This window comes from Magallana gigas, chromosome 1 (assembly GCF_963853765.1).
Source record: "Magallana gigas chromosome 1, xbMagGiga1.1, whole genome shotgun sequence".
In the NCBI taxonomy this organism is placed as follows: domain Eukaryota; kingdom Metazoa; phylum Mollusca; class Bivalvia; order Ostreida; family Ostreidae; genus Magallana; species Magallana gigas.
The window spans coordinates 19,830,434-19,850,268 of record NC_088853.1 but is presented as its reverse complement, the minus strand read 5'-3'; the positions used below and the strand labels follow the sequence as shown (position 1 = coordinate 19,850,268).

The 19,835-nt window shown below is 31.6% G+C and overlaps 1 long non-coding RNA gene across 1 annotated transcript; it reads left to right on the top strand.

Annotated features, from left to right (window-relative positions):
- The first annotated feature begins 4,754 nt into the window (after window positions 1-4,754).
- On the top strand, window positions 4,755-8,844 carry LOC117687600 (uncharacterized). Its single transcript, XR_004600443.2, has 4 exons — window positions 4,755-4,998; window positions 7,422-7,501; window positions 7,776-7,863; window positions 8,209-8,844. It is a non-coding gene; the product is annotated as an uncharacterized lncRNA (long non-coding RNA).
- The last annotated feature ends 10,991 nt before the right edge of the window (window positions 8,845-19,835 follow it).

Sequence of the window (19,835 nt, the reverse complement as noted above, 5' to 3'; positions counted from 1 at the left end):
CTGTTTTCCATATTTTTAAAGTTAGAATGCATATCATAGATATTCGCAATTTTTTTTATACCGCACATCTGTATTAATACCTTATATTGACATTTTCCAGTGTCTTTGCCTGTGATAACACTACGTATCGATTTTGTACTATAAAACTCATAACTTCAAATGATGTATAATTCAGGCGCCAGCGGGGTGTGTTTATTTATATTTAAATATTTAATCGGGCTTTATTGGATTTGATCACGCCCCGACGAAAGTGATCACCTCATAATACCCAAAGAATGATTCCTTATTCCTTATATAATTTTATTACGAAAAAGAGGAATGAATGAAGCGACATTAAATGGAGTTACCTATTTAGATACGTATTCCCTTAAAAGCATGTTATGTCATACTATTCTTTTTGTATTTATGTAGGCATGGTATGATTTCACTACGTTACCCCATGTTGATATGCAAAAATAGATGAGTGTTGAATACATAGAGACAAACGCACAGGGGGCATAATAATTGATTATTTTCTTTACAGATTTATACCAAGGCCTGATTATGGGAGCTTCGTACCTGTGTACAATAACTTTTCCGTGTCTGACAATTCCTGTGTACAATAACATGTCCGTGTCTGACAATACCAGTGTACAATAACATGTCCCTATCTGACAATACCTGTGTACAATAACATGTCCGTGTCTGACAATACCTGTGTACAATAACATGTCCGTGTCTGACAATACCTGTGTACAATAACATGTCCGTGTCTGACAATACCTGTGTACAATAACATGTCCGTGTCTGACAATACCTGTGTACAATAACATGTCCGTGTCTGACAATACCTGTGTACAATAACATGTCCGTGTTTGACAATACCTGTGTACAATATAATGTCCGTGTCTGACAATACCTGTGTACAATAACATGTCCGTGTCTGACAATACCTGTGTACAATAACATGTCTGTGTCTGACAATACCTGTGTACAATAACATGTCCGGGTCTGACAATACCTGTGTACAATAACATGTCCGTGTTTGACAATACCTGTGTACAATAACATGTCCGTGTCTGACAATACCTGTGTACAATAACATGTCCGTGTCTGACAATGCCTGTGTACAATAACATGTCCGTGTCTGACAATACCTGTGTACAATAACATGTCCGTGTCTGACAATACCTGTGTACAATAACATGTCCGTGTCTGACAATGCCTGTGTACAATAACATGTCCGTGTCTGACAATACCTGTGTACAATAACATGTCCGTGTCTGACAATACCTGTGTACAATAACTTGTCCGTGTCTGACAATACCTGTGTACAATAACTTGTCCGTGTCTGACAATACCTGTGTACAATAACATGTCCGTGTCTGACAATTCCTGTGTACCATAACATGTCCGTGTCTGACAATACCAGTGTACAATAACATGTCCGTGTCTGACAATACCTGTGTACAATAACATGTCCGTGTCTGACAATTCCTGTGTACAATAACATGTCCGTGTCTGACAATACCTGTGTACAATAACATGTCAGTGTCTGACAATACCTGTGTACAATAACATGTCCGTGTCTGACAATACCTGTGTACAATAACATGTCCGTGTCTGACAATACCTGTGTACAATAACATGTCCGTGTCTGACAATACCTGTGTACAATAACATGTCCGTGTCTGACAATACCTGTGTACAATAACATGTCCGTGTCTGACAATACCTGTGTACAACAACATGTCCGTGTCTGACAATGCCTGTGTACAATAACATGTCCGTGTCTGACAATACCTGTGTACAATAACATGTCCGTGTCTGACAATACCTGTGTACAATAACATGTCCGTGTCTGACAATACCTGTGTACAATAACATGTCCGTGTCTGACAATACCTGTGTACAATAACTTGTCCGTGTCTGACAATGCCTGTGTACAATAACTTGTCCGTGTCTGACAATGCCTGTGTACAATAACATGTCCGTGTCTGACAATGCCTGAGTACAATAACATGTCCGTGTCTGACAATACCTGTGTACAATAACTTGTCCGTGTCTGACAATACCTGTGTACAATAACATGTCCGTGTCTGACAATACCTGAGTACAATAACATGTCCGTGTCTGACAATACCTGTGTACAATAACATGTCAGTGTCTGACAATGCCTGTGTACAATAACATGTCCGTGTCTGACAATACCTGAGTACAATAACATGTCCGTGTCTGACAGTACCTGTGTACAATAACATGTCCCTGTCTGACAATACCTGTGTACAATAACATGTCCGTGTCTGACAATGCCTGTGTACAATAACATGTCAGTGTCTGACAATACCTGTGTAAAATAACATGTCAGTGTCTAACAATACCTGTGTACAATAACATGTCCGTGTCTGACAATACCTGTGTACAATAACATGTCCGTGTCTGACAATACCTGTGTTCAAGAACATGTCAGTGTCTGACAATACTAGTGTACAATAACATGTCCGTGTCTGACAATACCTGAGTACAATAACATGTCCGTGTCTGACAATACCTGAGTACAATAACATGTCCGTGTCTGACAATACCTGAGTACAATAACATGTCCGTGTCTGACAATACCTGAGTACAATAACATGTCAGTGTCTGACAATACCTGTGTACAATAACATGTCCGTGTCTGACAATACCTGAGTACAATAACATGTCCGTGTCTGACAATACCTGTGTACAATAACATGTCCGTGTCTGACAATACCTTTGTTTGAGAAACTCAGTCTGCCGTTTTAGGATGCGTCATTTCTGCATCTGAACTTTCCTGTATACAGACATTTAATGGGATATGAATTTAGTTCCATTTAAAAAATGGTTCGGAACCGGAGGAAAAACCATTAACATTACGTGACATAGCCTCGGCGGTCGATAACATTCGTTGCGGACCGGAACCGCAACAGAATATCAGCGAAAAACGATTTTCAAAAATAAGTGAACATGAACTCATTAAAAAACCAAAAATAAACAACAACTGAAAAATGTTTTTTTTTTCTCTAAGAAATGAATTATGCATTACTATGATTATCATCGTATTAATTTGTATTATTAACATACAGTTATAAAATAATGTAATTCTTCAACCGATCAAAGATATTTTACCGCAGAAATAAAATCAATTTTAGTAATTTATATTTTATTTTTCAGTTTTTTATACGGACACGTTAAATATTTTCTGTGGCTTTTGTAATTAGTATCCCGGTTAGACTTCTGGTATTGAGGTAGCAACAGTTATTTACTACGAATTCGCTATAAATACTTTACGAATTCGTGATATGGATATAAGGAGTTACGGATATAACGAAGTAAATTCACCAGTGCCTTAAACCAAATTCGCAATAATCGAGTTTTACTGTACAAAAACACTTCAGTCTACTCTTACACGTACCAAACAGGGTAAAAATAACAGTAATCAGATTACTTTCAATGCTCGATAAATGGAAAATGAATAAATCATTATCTCAACAGTTGTTTTTAATGCAATGAGGAAACAAAGTTTGTTAGCTCAGTCTGTGAAATTCCGTTATTATGCCGTGTAGAAAAGTCAACAGTTAAAGCAATATGAGCTGCAATTTTCATGATGAATTTTTTTTTATGAATATGTTATTTTCTACAAAAATGACAAAAAATATCATGGTTTATAAATTTCGATTCGCCAAATTTTTGAGAAAAAGGCCGTTAAGAAGCAAAATTAAATTATTGTCGTCCTGTACAAAAATTGATTTGCTATATGTTCCTTAGAAGAGAAATCTTTCCTCTGACAAAAATTAATGATTTTTCTAACTTTATTTCTCATAAAAGTTTAAGTTATATCCAGACTTATCATACTAGCAGGTTTTTGCAGCAAAATAAAATTCTAAAAAATACAGCTCATATTGCTTTAATTGCAAATCCATTCTAGTTGTATACAGTTGAAACTTTTCTATTGTTGATAGAACATTCTTCAGCAATAATCTTCAAAAACATGTATATTTATATTATATCATGATATATTTCTAAGATAATGTAAAAAAGATGAATAAAAAAATTTCACTAATTATTGAGATGGTGTTAGAATTTCAAAACTAATAATGAGTGAGAGTCATACAGTGGTAAAAAAAAAAGATTGGAGGTTTCCACACCTTTAATATCCAACCAAACTTTCATCAAAGAGAGAATGCTTGAAAAGATGCATTGTTTAATACGCAGTCTTTATTATCGGTAATAAATAACGAGATATTAAAAATAAAAAAAAAATATATTAAAATTTCTTTTTCTCTTGTGAAATGAGCATTACTTTGTTTATTAATAATCTCATATCAACGATTGATTTCTGTCCGCCCCTATCAGTATAAAGAGTTATTTTGAATATATTGCCTGTGCTTACTGTTCAATATTATTTCAAATGTGTTATATATAATTTGATATTGCTAAAATCAGAGAAAAGAAATATGGATTAATTTAGAATGTTGTTGGTTGAACTTGAAGAAGGAAACGAGTCCTCAAATTAACAATTAAGCAAAGTGATTATTAAGTTATTGATTAGGCATTAATTAACCATCACGTGAGACCGATGCTTGTTAAACAGCGAGATAAGCTTACATACAATCCAATCTTCGTTGAAAGTTTGATTATATTCTAGAAAAGACTCTTCTGAAGTGGATAAACCTGATACCATAACGATGATTATGACTATGGTTTATGTTCTATTAGAATTGACGGCCCATACGCGAGCCCAATACAAAGATATTGTATACTTGCAAAGTAACATCGTTGAATCGACGAACTCATCCCTCTCCATGTTTGATCTCCAGGAAGTGAGTCTTGTAAAGTGCGGCAGCCTATGTCTCTTGAATCAGTGCTGCAAGGAATTTCTATACAGTAGACATAATCAACGGTGTATTGGGGTCCATTTTGCGGACTTTCAGAGCACTAGCGCAATTATTCCTTTGGCATTTTCATCGTTTGAAGGAATGTTGGCATATCAAAAAGGTACAATTGTCTTTTTATTGTTTTTTTAAACTACCTTTAGTGTGTGGCTGAATGAAACTTTCTTTGTTTCTTCGTCAAAGATAAATAGAAAAACAAATTCATTTTTATATGAGATTAAGTGTAAGAACCTGAATTTTATTTTATCTCATAAAGTTTTATGTTGCATTCTTTGTGGTTGAATGCAATTCTGTGATATAATAAATATTTGTTTTTTTTTAATATCAGAACTATGTATGCATAATTGATTAATGATTTTAATGCGAAATGTTCTAAAATAATTGTTGGATTGATTTTACTTACTGATTATATACTTTTAATTAAATACCCGCTATAAGACAAGAAAATTAAAAAAAATTCTTTGAAATAGAAGTTATTAATTACAGAACAATAGTACAATCACTCTTGCAATGACTGCTGTGAAGATAGCTGAACGGGTTTTTTATAAATGTATAAAACTACACTTTGACCCGTGCGTGCACGGGTTGACATTGCATATGGTACCGGATATTTACGCAAAAGATTCACCGACACACCGTATTGTTGACATTTACATAACCAAGCTTTCAGCCTACAATAATGCAATTAATTTCACTACACCCTGCTTAGTTAGAATAATCTAACTGTGTCTCAGGACAGGCCTTCACAACAGTTGAAATGCCTCCCTGGTGTCATATACCCGTAATGTAGCGAAACGATTTTTGTAAAATAATGAAGCTGCATTGAAAATAGCAGTTGAATTATTCATAACAAACCATTTTGAGGCTGTAAATACCTTTCGTTTAAAACTTTAATTCATATTAATGGAGAATTTTTTTTTTACCAACGTTTTTTACTCGCTTCGAATTTACACACCATGCTGTCATTCGGAACTCTCGGGATTTTTCATATCAAACTCATCGAGTTAACGTTCTCTCCCGTATTTCCTTTGATGAACAGAATTCGAATATATGACAAATTTTCAATTAGATTTACACGTATTTGTATTATCGTTTCTGAGTTTATCCATGCAAATGTGATATTGAGTAAACATAAACTAAAGAGCCTCCCGTGATTTAGGGTAAATGAAATGTACATGCGCAAGATTGTAAAATCCAAAATATTCAGATTATTTCGGAGTTTTTAAAAGGAATTTTCGTTGATTATTAACTAGCGAAGCTTGATTTAGACCCCCCCCCCCAAAAAAAAAAACAAAAAAAACAAACAACAACAACAACAAAAAAACCACAAAACAAAACAAATTGGTAATCTTCAAGTACCATTGGTGTTTAAAATATATTAAACAAGACAGTACTCTTCCGATTCTCTCTATCAAAGCCAAAACTTTCGAGTCTATTATTTTAATATAGCATTATAGATTTAGGTACGTGTCGAATTATCAATAAGGATCGATGAATTAAGGAATGAGTTTGCATAATCGTTACCTAAATCATGTCTCAAATTTCTGAAATTCTGATTAAATAGCTAAAACTGATAATTTTGGGGAAAATTAATTGAAAAGTTGGTCGCAGTTAGTTATTTTTTTTTTATTTCCTGTATTTTTCTAAAAAAAAATTGGTAAAGTATCTCATATAATTATTATAAAAAGAATTTTTTAAATCAACAAACAAAAAATGGATGTAGAGGGTTGTGTGATGTTAATAATTTTGAAAGTATTAATCTAGTGTAATTACAAAGTGTCATATTGAAATTTTTACACCAACCAAGTCAGGATTTACGGTAATACAAATTTATATAGAGCTTTGTTTGTATTCGACGATAAGAGAGATTATTTATATAAATAATTAAACATTCATCATTAACTACGAATGTATCGTTAACAGTGAACCATTATAGTTCTTAAGTTTAAAATGCACGTAATTGTTCAGAATGAATATCGATTATGTTGACGGGCGTTCATGCCGCTGATCCGAATTGATGGAATTATTTGAAAATGAATTAAACATTAGGTAATGATTGCTCAATTATCTTTAGGTGCATATCTCAGGTTAAAAAAAAACCCCTGAACAGTTCATTCTTTTGAGATAATACAAAAGGGTTTATAAGAAGGACCTGCATATAACTAATTGTAAACAAATTCAAATATGTAATTGGTACAGAAACACTTACAAGTATAAGCAAAAGCCAGTTCAACATTCATAATGTCAACACAGCTAGACTGTTTATAAACAACGAATGAATTAGCATAGTTTAAAAAACATAATTTTACATTATTACATCATTTATCTTATATTGATATAGCCACTTAAAAATTGCTGCTGGAACATTTAATATCATTTTCAACTGATAATAATAATAATAAGATGATTATAATGATGATGATGATATAATCAAAAAATAGATATTAAAAAGGAAAGAAAACTTCAAAACGCGAATGACCTATTTAGTGTTCAATATATGCAAATATAAAATCCTTCTTTTTCCAGGATGTGAAAATGGTTGGTTAAAGTTTAATGGTCATTGCTACAAGAAAAGCTCATCAAAGGCCACGTGGGCTAATGCAAAGGTACATGTGTATATTACGCTTTCAATATTGATTTTTTTTTCTTTCACAATAACACTATTTTTCGATCGTGAATCCTCGATAAAACGATTTAATAATTAAACGCAGGGTAATTGTAATATTAGCCTGTAGCCCCCCCCCCTCGACCCCAAAAAAAGTCAGAAATAAACAAAATACAAAAAATAAAACCAATTCGCTTTATATCCTAAAGCTTCACTTAAACTCACGATCGAATTATAAGTTTGATGTCCTTTTTTCTTTTTTAAAACAACTATAGTTGGAATGCCAGAAAATGTGTTCATACTTGGTGGAAATTGAAAGTAAAGAGGAATCTGGTTGGCTGGCTACAACATTTCTGGATAATGGTATAATTATATGTTAAAAAAATACTGCACTTAACAAGCAATTCAGTATTTCTTTTTTTTAAATTTGGTTTTCGGTCACGGATTAAAGCACATTGTTGAAATATGGAATATAATTCAATTTTGAAAAATACCTATGAAATTGTAAACACTTTTCAAATCCTAAACAAGAGTAGCAGAAGATTTATTTAGGAATATTTAACAGTCTTGAAATAAAACGAATTAAAGGTATAATCCGCTGTTTTTTCCTTTTTCTAACGAATTGGGGCCACTAATTTAAAAGTAAATAGTGTTACTAAGATCAAAACTTAATTACTTAAACGATTCTTATTCATTCCTTTTTAATAGCAAACTGTAGGTCTGACCCATTTTTTGATTGCACGGCATGGACGGGAGGAAATGACCTAGATACAGAAGGCCAGTATAAATGGGACCATTCAAACACACTCATGAGTTTTACTAATTGGCATTACCACGAGCCAAGCCTTGGTAACCCAAACCAAGCACTTAATAGGGATTGCATCGATATGCTAAGAGATGGAGTATGGAATGATCGACCATGTTCTTATTTAAACTCTATGATTTGTGAAAAATCTTTCAACAAGAAATAATATTGACGCAAGCGTCAAATGGGCCGCAAAAAATATAAAAAAATATAAGTGTTGTATGAATCATTGGTCGTTTACATAAAAACACACTACAAAGAAGAAAATAAAAGTTGGTTGTACAAATTTTTATGGTGAATCTTAATATACTTTCAGCAATCATAAAGAATCGAGTTTGTTATTGTCAGCATTTCTAACGGTAATTGTATGATCATTGCCATAGTATGAAGTAATGGAGAACGCATTGATTTGTACATTTCTTTAATACAAAGTTCAACTCATCATTTTTCTCTTGGATATTATGCATTTCAAACCATTTTGGTTTATTGTTGTTGTTGCATTGTATTGAATTAAAACTCAGTGCATTAGTTTATATGATTTCAAGGGTCTCCATGATAAAATAAAAATGAATTAGTTCAAATTTTCCAGTCAATTCAAAATTTCATTTATGTCATATTTTGCGTAAATAACTGATATGTATGTCATTTCATGATACTTTATACCACATTTTGCATAGAGATATAATAAATAATACATATATTTTATTTGACACGGCACATAGAAACTCAAATATATCATCTACATAAAATTTAATGACATTCAGGTCTTTAGTATTTCAAGTCTTTAGTATGTCCCGCATACCTATCCCGATGCATTGTTTTGAAAAGAATGAAGAACTCCGAAATTTTCTGAATAGAATATAGTCTCGATAATAACGCGCCAAGCACGACAGTCTGCTAAGTATGACATATTTTTCATTTACGACTAAAACAAAAATGATGTGATATTTTATAAAAGGCATAAAACATATTTCTACATGCAAGTTAATTTTTATTCATAAAAAGAAGCATAATATTAATTCTATTAAAACAGAACTATCCCGGAGAAACGCAGATACAATATTTAAATGTATATCAAATAAAGGACCGTTTTCCGGCGGCCCGTAATGATTAATTCAAAGAATTTATGTATTGAGGTGATATATGAAGGTCACAGAGCAAGTTCTTTAGATATTAAATGAAATACAATCTACTGATGTTTGATGATTAAACGCTACAATTTCAATTTGTTATCAACTTTCACTATGTTTTGTTTTTAGTGACGTCCATAAAAGTCCATAATTAGAAATTGATTATTAGATATGTTACAATATGTTCATATAATTTTGAGGTTTTACGGAAGGTGAATATATCCATTTATTTAGATTCTATCATTTAGTAACGATCAGTGGTCTCAAGCTTTGCACACTGTTTGAATAATCAGAGATTTTACACTGATATGAAAAATAATTTTCTTTTAAACGGACACGAAAACTGTATTTCACTCTAAGATTTTTGTAAGGATATACCTTAAAATAACCTTTAATCTTCATTTTGTATACAACACAGAGTAGATTTGTGGTAAAATTCCCCACTATCCAGCACAACTATCATACATGGGTCAAATGAGTGTTCTGCAGAGAGACGAAAATGTAGGGATAGATACCTAGAAGTATAATTACTAAACTAATCAATAAAAGCGATTGTTTCGCAGTGTTATTGCATTCTTACTTTGTGGAGATATAAGGTGAATAGCAATTTAATCGGCATTTCAATGATGCTTGACAGTTAATGTATACTATAATCGTGGTTGTGTGGGTATTGTTCAATCTCTGATGCCAGTTCAATTTTTTTTAATATATCCTGTCAATCACTTTCCTACAGGACAAATCTTAACAAGCAAATTTTATAGTTAATGTATTTGCAAAGTAACGACTTTGAGTCTACAAACTCATCACTCTCGATGTTTGACCTTCAGGCAGTGAATAGTGTAGAGTGTGGTAGCTTATGGCTGTCGACTAGGTGCTGTAAGGAATTACTATACAGTAAACCAAGTCAACGATGTATTGGAGTACATTTTCTTGACTTTCGAAGCAATAGTTTAAATATTCCTGTTTTTTCCGACGTATGAAGGAATGTTGCCGTTTAAAAAAGGTGTGTGTTTCCTATAATTTCTTTTTGACTGCCTTTGGTACTGAGTTAAATAATGTTTTTTTTTTCTTTTCTTTTTTTTTTCTTAGCTTCAAACAACTTTCTGGTAATTTTAGTTGTTTTTGTTTTGTTGTGACATCAAATTTATGCCCATTGGAATCAACGAAACAATGAATCTAAGGGAAAAAAGGATAAAAAGAAAATCAAATTAAGTTCTAATTTGTGATGTTAAGTGGAAAGAAATCAGAAAAAAAGGATTTCAAAACATATAAAAAATAAAGTTTTATATGGGATTAAGTGTGAGATTCTGGTTTTTTTTAATACCTTGTTAAGTTTAATAGTGTATACTTTATTAGCAAATCATTGCAAATATATGTGATAAATTATTTGTTTGTTTCTTAAGTATCAGATATGAATGCACATAATTTAGTAACGGTTTTAATTGCAAAGATGTAAAAGTATTTGTTGCATTATTTTGATTTATTTACCGTATATTTCCAAATACTTGCATGTAATAAAACACTATAAACAGAGTCACTCTTTTTGAAATTGAAGTGATAATTGATAAAATAGTGTATCAATCATTGTTACTGCTGTAAAGAAAGCTAACCGAGATTAAAAATTCAATGATTCAGTTTTAATATTTTAATACTTTTTTAACCGACAAAGCTGAAGATTAATATTATTTTTTGTTGATTTGTCCAATTAGTCATTTCTGACTTTAGTATCCTGTTTTTAAAACCATGTGAATAACACAAAAAAGAAAACATTTCGCTTCTCAATAACAGGGGCGAGTTCAGCTTGCAAATTTGTTTTACATAAAACTGATTGCCCCCATTTATTTGTGGGACAAAATTTTATTTAAAGGTGACCTTGGACACACTTAGATGTCTTTACTGTCAGATATTATGTGAAGCAAAAAGAAAATGATTATTTGTTTTCAAGTACCCAAGAAAATGATACACATTAATGAATATACGTATTTTAAAAAACTGACATCATCACTATCCATCCCTTGAATAACTGACTTAATCCACTGCGTCCCATGGGGGACAAAATGCGGCTACAGAGGCTGTCCCCGTGATCCGGATAAAATAATTGCATGTCCTATCTATTGATACAAACTAGTCATAATCTTTGAAAACGTCGTTAACGTTACTTTTCAGGCAAAGCGACAAACCTAAATTTTAGAAGACTGACCTTTACCTGACGGTATAATAAATGAGCAATAGTCATATTGTCTTATGAAAAGTCATTATATGTTGTTTTTCATTTTTGGCGGGTAAACGTAACGAAAACATTTTGTCAACTTGCCAGTTAGATTATTTCTGAAGGACCAGCCGTGCATATGCATAGTTATGAAATGATTACAATTGATCCCCATTCTTTTTCAGTTTTAACAATTACTGTCAAATCAAAAGGAAGGCCCATCATCTACTCGTAATGCATTGCATTGTCTTCTACTTCATATTCTTTGAGGAAATTTATGTTAGGAAAAAAGTGTAATTTGCCACTTCAGTGATGAAAGCAATTATAATTGATGAACTTCTGTTGTCAAGTTTTTGTAATGAAAGATGAGTAGAGACTATAAAATGAAAATTACGTTATTGTCATCCTGTAAATCATTGAGTTGCTAACTTGTATTCTATGTTGCAGAAGTAATAATGCCTAAACAAATTGACGAGTTTTAATCATTATCATTATGAATATTTAATTGCGTTTTGAATTATCATAATTAATTGTATTCTAAAACAAAATGGAACACTGAAAATACCGACTTTTGAGATAGATAAAGGTACTACATCATTTTTCAGGAATGAATCTGCATACTCAAAAATTCTAAACCCTGAAAAACTAGAATTTTAGGGGGAAAATATCAAAAAAAGATGTTTGCAATGATTACTTTTTACTGAGTTTTTCTTTGAAAAGAATACTGTTAGCGTATCGTCATATTATAATGGTTGAAAAAAGAAAGACTTAATGACTATGCAAAATTAAATTATGCAAAGGGTTGAGTCATATTGTAGATATCGGATTTACTGGTATTAGGTTGGACATTTGTCGTATTAATAATCAAACACCAATCAGTAATTACGAAATGTATTGTTCACGGTAAGCCAATGTAGTAGTTTTTAACTTAAAAGGCACGTTGATTTTTCAGAAATGAATATCAATTATGTTGTAAATGAAGACTGGATAAATGCTTTATCTTATGATGCCGCACGGCTTACACGCAAGACTTACCCCACTTAAGAGTTTTTGCGATAATATACTAAAATAATAGATATAAAAAATAAATGAATAAAAAATAAATAAATAAAAAAATAAATAAAAACAATGAAAAAATAAAATTTCAAAACATAAATAACTTATGTCCAAAAAATGGAAATATATGTTAAACCTTCTATAGGTTTATAGGAAAGACACATGGACGGAAGCGAAGTTTACTGTGATATCATTTAATCATTCAGCTTTTTAAAATTATTTTTTTCTTTTTACGATAATCATTTTTTCTTGAAACCTCAACAATACGATTCAGTAATAAAACTAAAAAAAGTTAAAACAAATGTTGTATTGTGATTAAATTTCGATATATTGTTATTTAACCCACCTTCCAAACACTTCTGGAAAAAAGTACTAAAATAAGACGTACATATATGATATTTCATCAACAAAATGAACGATTAAATAGTTAAATTGATGTACTCTCTTTTAAAATTCAAATTAGTTGGAATTTCTGGATAATGGTATATTTATTATTGCAATACCAGACATGAGTAGGAAATCAATATCAAATCAATATTTGTTTTGGTTTAGTTTTTTTTTATGATTTAGATACGCACGTTCTTGTTGAAATATTGAATTATCATTATATTGGCCAAAAAATTTAAACATAAAGAAATCTTTGAAATTGTAAAAATATTTCAAACCAAAAATAAGACTTTTAAGTTTAACTCAAGAGTACATACCCATCATGATAAAAAATAAATGGAATTATAGTCTGCTATTTTAGCCATTATTTTAAAGAATTGGAATCGTTCTTGTTGAAACATTGCAATATCATTATATTGGAAAAAATCTTAAACATAAAGAAATCTTTGAAATTGTAAAAAAAATCAAACCAAAAATAAGACTTTTAAGTTTAACTCCAGAGTACATACCCATCATGATAAAAAACAAATGGAAAATATAGTCTGCTATTTTTAGCCATTATTGAGAATTGAAATCACTATTTTCTAGGTTAATGATGATGCTAAGATCAAATCTTATTGATTGTTTTTAGCAAACTGTATTTTAATTTTCATGTAAGCATCTCTTTGGAAATTGTTATATATTAGTTATATTTGTACACCTATCTAGAAAACATTCTTTTTAAAAAACCTGTTTCATACGCAAACATTTCGCTATGAATAAAATAGCCGATATATATTATTTAGAAGGGTTAATATGTAAATTCGAAAAATAATATGTCAAATATTTAATTTTTTCTTCCGACCGATAAAAAAATGTAAACTTTAACATGTAAATCTCAAGAATAAATATGAATACAACTGTAAATTTGGGGTGACACAAATCCAAGTTATAAAACTATTATCACTTCGTTAATTTGTGCTTATTTGCTGTTGAATTTTGAACCGGTTTTATGATCAAAAGTCCACGATGCGGGTCAATTTTCAACGGAACAGGGTTTACATTCAACTCCTTTTGGCTCAAAATTCAACGTTGAAATATGACACCTGGGTCAATTTTCAACCCGGGTCAAAATTCGTGGTTACAACGGTTTGTTACTGCCAAAAACTGATTAAAACTGTCAGAAATAAATATGACATTCAACATTTTCTTGAATGAAAATTACGCATACGATAACAGAACAATACCTTTATTCATCACGTAGAACCCGGAGCTTCAGCTCTAAAGTAAAGAGTTAAGTTGTTAGAAAATATGAAAGGAGGTCATTATTGTCTACTCCATAACTATTTGTTGAGAGAAAGGTCAAAACTTCCTTATTTAACTTGTAACTTTATTTCGAAAGAGGGTACCCTATTCTTAAAATGCATTGACGTTATATTTTTATTGAAAGATTTTCGCATATTTTTTACCTTAAGACACCTACCCTACTTTTAAAAAGATTAAATTAAATTTATATTTATAGAGCTAAAACAAAAACGTTGGATCTGGTAAAGAAATGTATGTCATATACAACACAGATTGTATTGATTTGACTTTTATTGTTCTTTCGATGAAAATATAACTTCAATGTTCTTCCATGGACACGGGGGTTCTATGAATTGACTGGAATTTTCTTGTTCTAAAAATAGATCCAATGCCGACTGATACAGAAGTGTTCTTATCATCTTAACTATGAAATGCAAATGGTTGATTTCAGTGTTTTAACCATGGTTTACACATTTATGAAACATATTGTAACGTGGTTGAGCCAGGCGATCTCCAAATAACACTCAAGACAGTTTCAATTAATGAATTTATATACAAGAAAATAAATCAATAGAAAGTATTTACAAATTCTCTCTCACTTTCGCCCTCACTCACACTCACTCTCGTTCAAAAGCTAAATGCTTAAATCTAACCCCTAAAATTAAATTCCCTTCTTGACAATTACTAGTACAAATAATAGACAGCTAAATGATCTTACTAATAATGTTTAGTTTGCAAACACAATTTTACTGTAATGGTTATATTATCTAAGTTGCCAAACGTTCGCAAGAACACTTTTTGTCCGCTAGTCCTATTGCTATAGGGTTCCTCTTATCTCAACCATCGACATCTAGATACGGACGTCTGCGCTGATGGCTCAATAAAGACAATCACAAGTCCACCCTCATCACTATTTCTGGGGCTGTAGTCCTAGAACTGGTTGTGGTGTGGTGTGGTAGTGAAACAATCTAATCGGATCCAAACGTGTGCTACATCATTCTCATCGACCACTGTCACAACGCTACAAAGTCAACACTAATACATCAACTGTATCTATTCGCACAGTATATAAATCCATGTAGGCAACAACCATAGGCAACCTTATTATATTACTATAGTATATAAAATTAATCATGACATCATAGTATGTTGTATTTACACTGTAATACATTTTCCCGGAACAAACGCTTTCAGATGCAGTTATTGTAAAGATAATATCTCATGTTTGTGCAAAGATATAGACATCTAAAGTTGGGACATGTTTATTGAAACACCCTGTATCTTATAGCTGTCTATAATGATTAAAATACATATGCATTGTAACATGTAAACAAAGTTTTAATCAATATGGTTTCCACTTCCGGGAACTCACCTCCGCCCAACACATTTAATTCATTTTACCAACAAGTTTAGTTTTTTTTTTTTTAAATTACCGTCTTTAGGACAAACCCTAAACAGTATTTAGTTATCAAAGACGGTTTAATTCTTTTTATATAAATGTCACCTTCCTCTACATAACATGGCGAGTGGAACATTTTATATCATGAGTCGTTTAAGCCTTCGTGTCTAAAATTGAGAACTGCGTACCCGAGCTTGTAAGTTGAGATTGACTATAGGGTAAAAAGAGATTTGGGTATGGTCGTAGACTCGTATTATTTTTATAAAATCAAAGTTGTCCCACTGCATTTATCTATCTAAGGTGCAAATATCTTTACCGATATTAGGCATAGCGCATTAATTGTTTTTTATTTTGTATAAATATTTGAATAAACTATGCAAAAAGAAAAACATATAATTTCAATAGATATTATAGAATGTTACTTTCAACTAGTTGGACCTGAAAACCAAAGGCTGAATTTCATTTATAGCAATTTTGTATTGCTTTTTCGTTTTCTCACTTTTTAAGATTTGAAATCTACGACATTTGTTTAGCCGTACATTAAAAAGATCATCAAAGAATTATCTCCCTTGATCCGAACAGTATTTCAACCAATGAAATAAATGTAAATTTTCACATCATGTATTTTTTACCAATCACAAATGAATGGAAGTGCCCAACCCGGAGACTGTAAATGATTTTTATCTCTTTATACAGTCTTCCAAAGAAGACAGTAAAAAAAAAATAACCACAGTAGAATAATGCGTTTAAAAGGAGACGAAAAATACAAATACAAAAGGCGTTTAGAGTTATTGATAGAAATAAGAATGGGGTATTTAAACTTTCTCTCCACTGTCACACCTGAGTAAACAACACAGGTAAGTTTAAATGCTAGCCAAATTATATTTTAAAAAAATGTAAACGACAAACTTTTACTTTATATGCAAAAATAACCAAGAATACATATCGAATGCTCTGTACATTACTGACCACGGTCTGTTTTCCGTGCCCGTGTTATGAAGTAAGTCAAGCAGATATATGCATAGAGATGTTAGTAGATAAATCGTGCGCCCCTCTTGCAACACGACCGCACACCAGGGCTAACCTAGCCGCTACGTAGATATTCGTAGCCTAAATATGTTATGCTAAATATCGAATTCAAGTTGCACCTTAGTTACTTGTTTGTAACAAACATGAAATCTATTTCTTTAGTGATATTTTATTCTTCCTTTAAGTGAAAATAATTTTTTATATGTATATTTCCGCTTGAAATTAACAAATTACGTCGATATAATTAGTCTTTAGTTGAATATTCCCAACTTCAAATCTGAGACCTAGCGGCTAACCTAGCAATCCGTTCAATAGACCTAGATATCTACGACCTAGCGGCTAGGTTAGCTGCTACGATCTTGAACGCAGCCCTGAGAAAATGGCTCGATTATACTACGTAACACACTATCACGTGTTTTATAGAATTGTGGGTAATGCCCAGCCGGGTTTTAAATGCAGGACCGAAAAGCTAACCTGATATATGTGATTGTTACATAGATTATCGCGTTTACTATGGCTGTGAATTACAGAGTAAAGACACTAACTAGTATATATATTGACATCTATACTACGGCCAACGCAGTTTGCGTATTTACGGCGAATCCTCGTGTTTTGAAATTGATAGCGGTTTAGCACAGGTAACTCAGGTAAAACCGCGCATCCTCGCAGTACAGCTTTTCACCTTATCCACGCCGTCGCTGTACCGTGAAACAAGACTCAGGTGAAAACTGTTCTTGTTTTTAACGTGAGTTACCTCCCCCAATTTCTTCTCATATGGGAAATGTGATTGATGAAATTTATGTATATTAATTCATATTCCTTAATGTTATAATGGAGTTAACTATTACAATTTATTATTATTAAAAAAAGGAAATTATATAGGTAATTATGCTAATACAGAATTTTGTATACTATTTTGTATACTCGTTCAACGCTGACAATGATCGGTTATCAATTAATTTGATTAATTAATAGACATTTCACCAAAATATCTTATTTAGCCTCAAGAAAGGAGCTACTAAATGGCATTTCATTTACAATCTTTCATAATTATTTTTTTCGTTCAAAACGTCCCTTACACTTTGTCATTTCTCTTTAATACGTTTGAATATTACGTTAAAAGAATAACAAAGTACATGAAGATAGATGTAAAATGTTTCAAAATGCATTTGTTTATCACCGCTACAACCTTAGTTCGATCCCCGTGATTGACAGTGGTTGTATGTTTCATATACTTTAAAAGATAATATGTTAAATTGTAAGCTGTGTGTACTTGTATTCTTCTTCACTGTTTAAGTCAAACAATGAAGTCCTCTGCAAAAAAAAAAAACAAAAAAAAAAAAAAAAAAAAAAAAAAAACTTAATGAAGCAGAAAACGTGAATAGATAAAGACTTTATTTTTTATTTCTCTATTTTGTATTCTGAATGAATAACTAGTGATATATGTTACTAAACGCCAACTTACGACTATAATCAGCAAAGCAAACATGACATGCACAAGTAGCGGCCTTTGCTTACATGAAAAATGACAAAACAGAAGAAGAAAGTACATTAACATTTCAGTCTTCTCTTATCAAACAGGGCAAAAGTTAATACTGGTAGTAACCAGAAATACCCAATGCTAGATAAATGGACATTGAATAAAATAGTGTCTCACCAATTGAATATATTGCAATGAGAAAATGACCAGAGTAACCAGAAATACCCAATGCTAGATAAATGGAGATGGAATAAAATAGTGTCTCACCAATTAAATATATTGCAATGAGAAAATGAATATAGTTTTTTTTAGCTCTGTCTGTGAACTTACTTCATTAAGCCGAGTTGAAAAGTAAACAGTTAATTCCAAATCCTTTCCAGTTGTATGCAGTTGAAAATTGCCTATTGTTAAGCAAACATATTTCAGCAATAATTCCAAAACACGTATTATCTTATTCGTAAAATAATAATTCTAAAGTAATGTAAAAAAAAAAAATACTGTGTTTCATTAATATTCAAGGGTATTAATTTTTGTGGATAAAGTGAAAATCACAGTTTTAAGGATACGTATATTCATGGCCAATGACCGGCAATGACCCTATCAATAAAAAATGTCGATAGAAATCGTACTTCCATGAACACATAATTTCGTGGGTCAACTTTATAACGAAATCCACGAAAATTGGTATTCAACGAATATTGATGAAACCACAGTATAGACATTTCAATATAGAGATGGAGTTAAAATTTTAAAATTAATTATGAGTGAAATGAGAAATATTGGAGGTTTCCCAACTTTTAATTCCAAACACCCTTTTAATCTCCACTAGTATTTTGTATCTTGTTTACAAAAAGAGACAGCTTGAAAAAGGTACATTGTTTGATACGCAGTCTTTTTATTGATTATAAATAACGAGATATTGAACTTAAAAAAAATAAATTGAAATTTTCTCTTTCCCGTGTGAAATGAGCATTACTTTGTTTATTAATAATTTCATATCAACGATTGATTTCTGTATAAAGTATAAAGAATTATTTTGAATATGCATTGTCTGTGCTTACTGTTCAATATTATTTCATATGTGTTATATATAATTTGATATTGCTAAAATCAGAGAGAAAAAATATGGATTAACTTAGAATGTTGTTAGTTGAACTTGAAGAAGGAAACGAGTCCTCAAATAAACAATTAAGCAAAGTGATGATTGAGATATTGATTACGTATGAATCAACAATCACGTGAGACCGATGCTTGTTAAACAGCGAAAGAAGCTTACCTTACATACAATCCGATCTTCGTTAAAAGTTTGATTATATCCTAGAAAACACTCTCCTGAAGTGGAAGTGGATAAATTTGTGTTCATAACGATGATAATCACTATGGTTTATGTTCTATTAGAATTGACGGCACATACGCGGGCCCAATACAAAGATATAGTATACTTGCAAAATAACATCGTTGAATCGACGAACTCATCCTTCTCCATGTTTGATCTCCAGGAAGTGAGTCTTGTAAAGTGCGGCAGCCTATGTCTCTTGAATCAGTGCTGCAAGGAA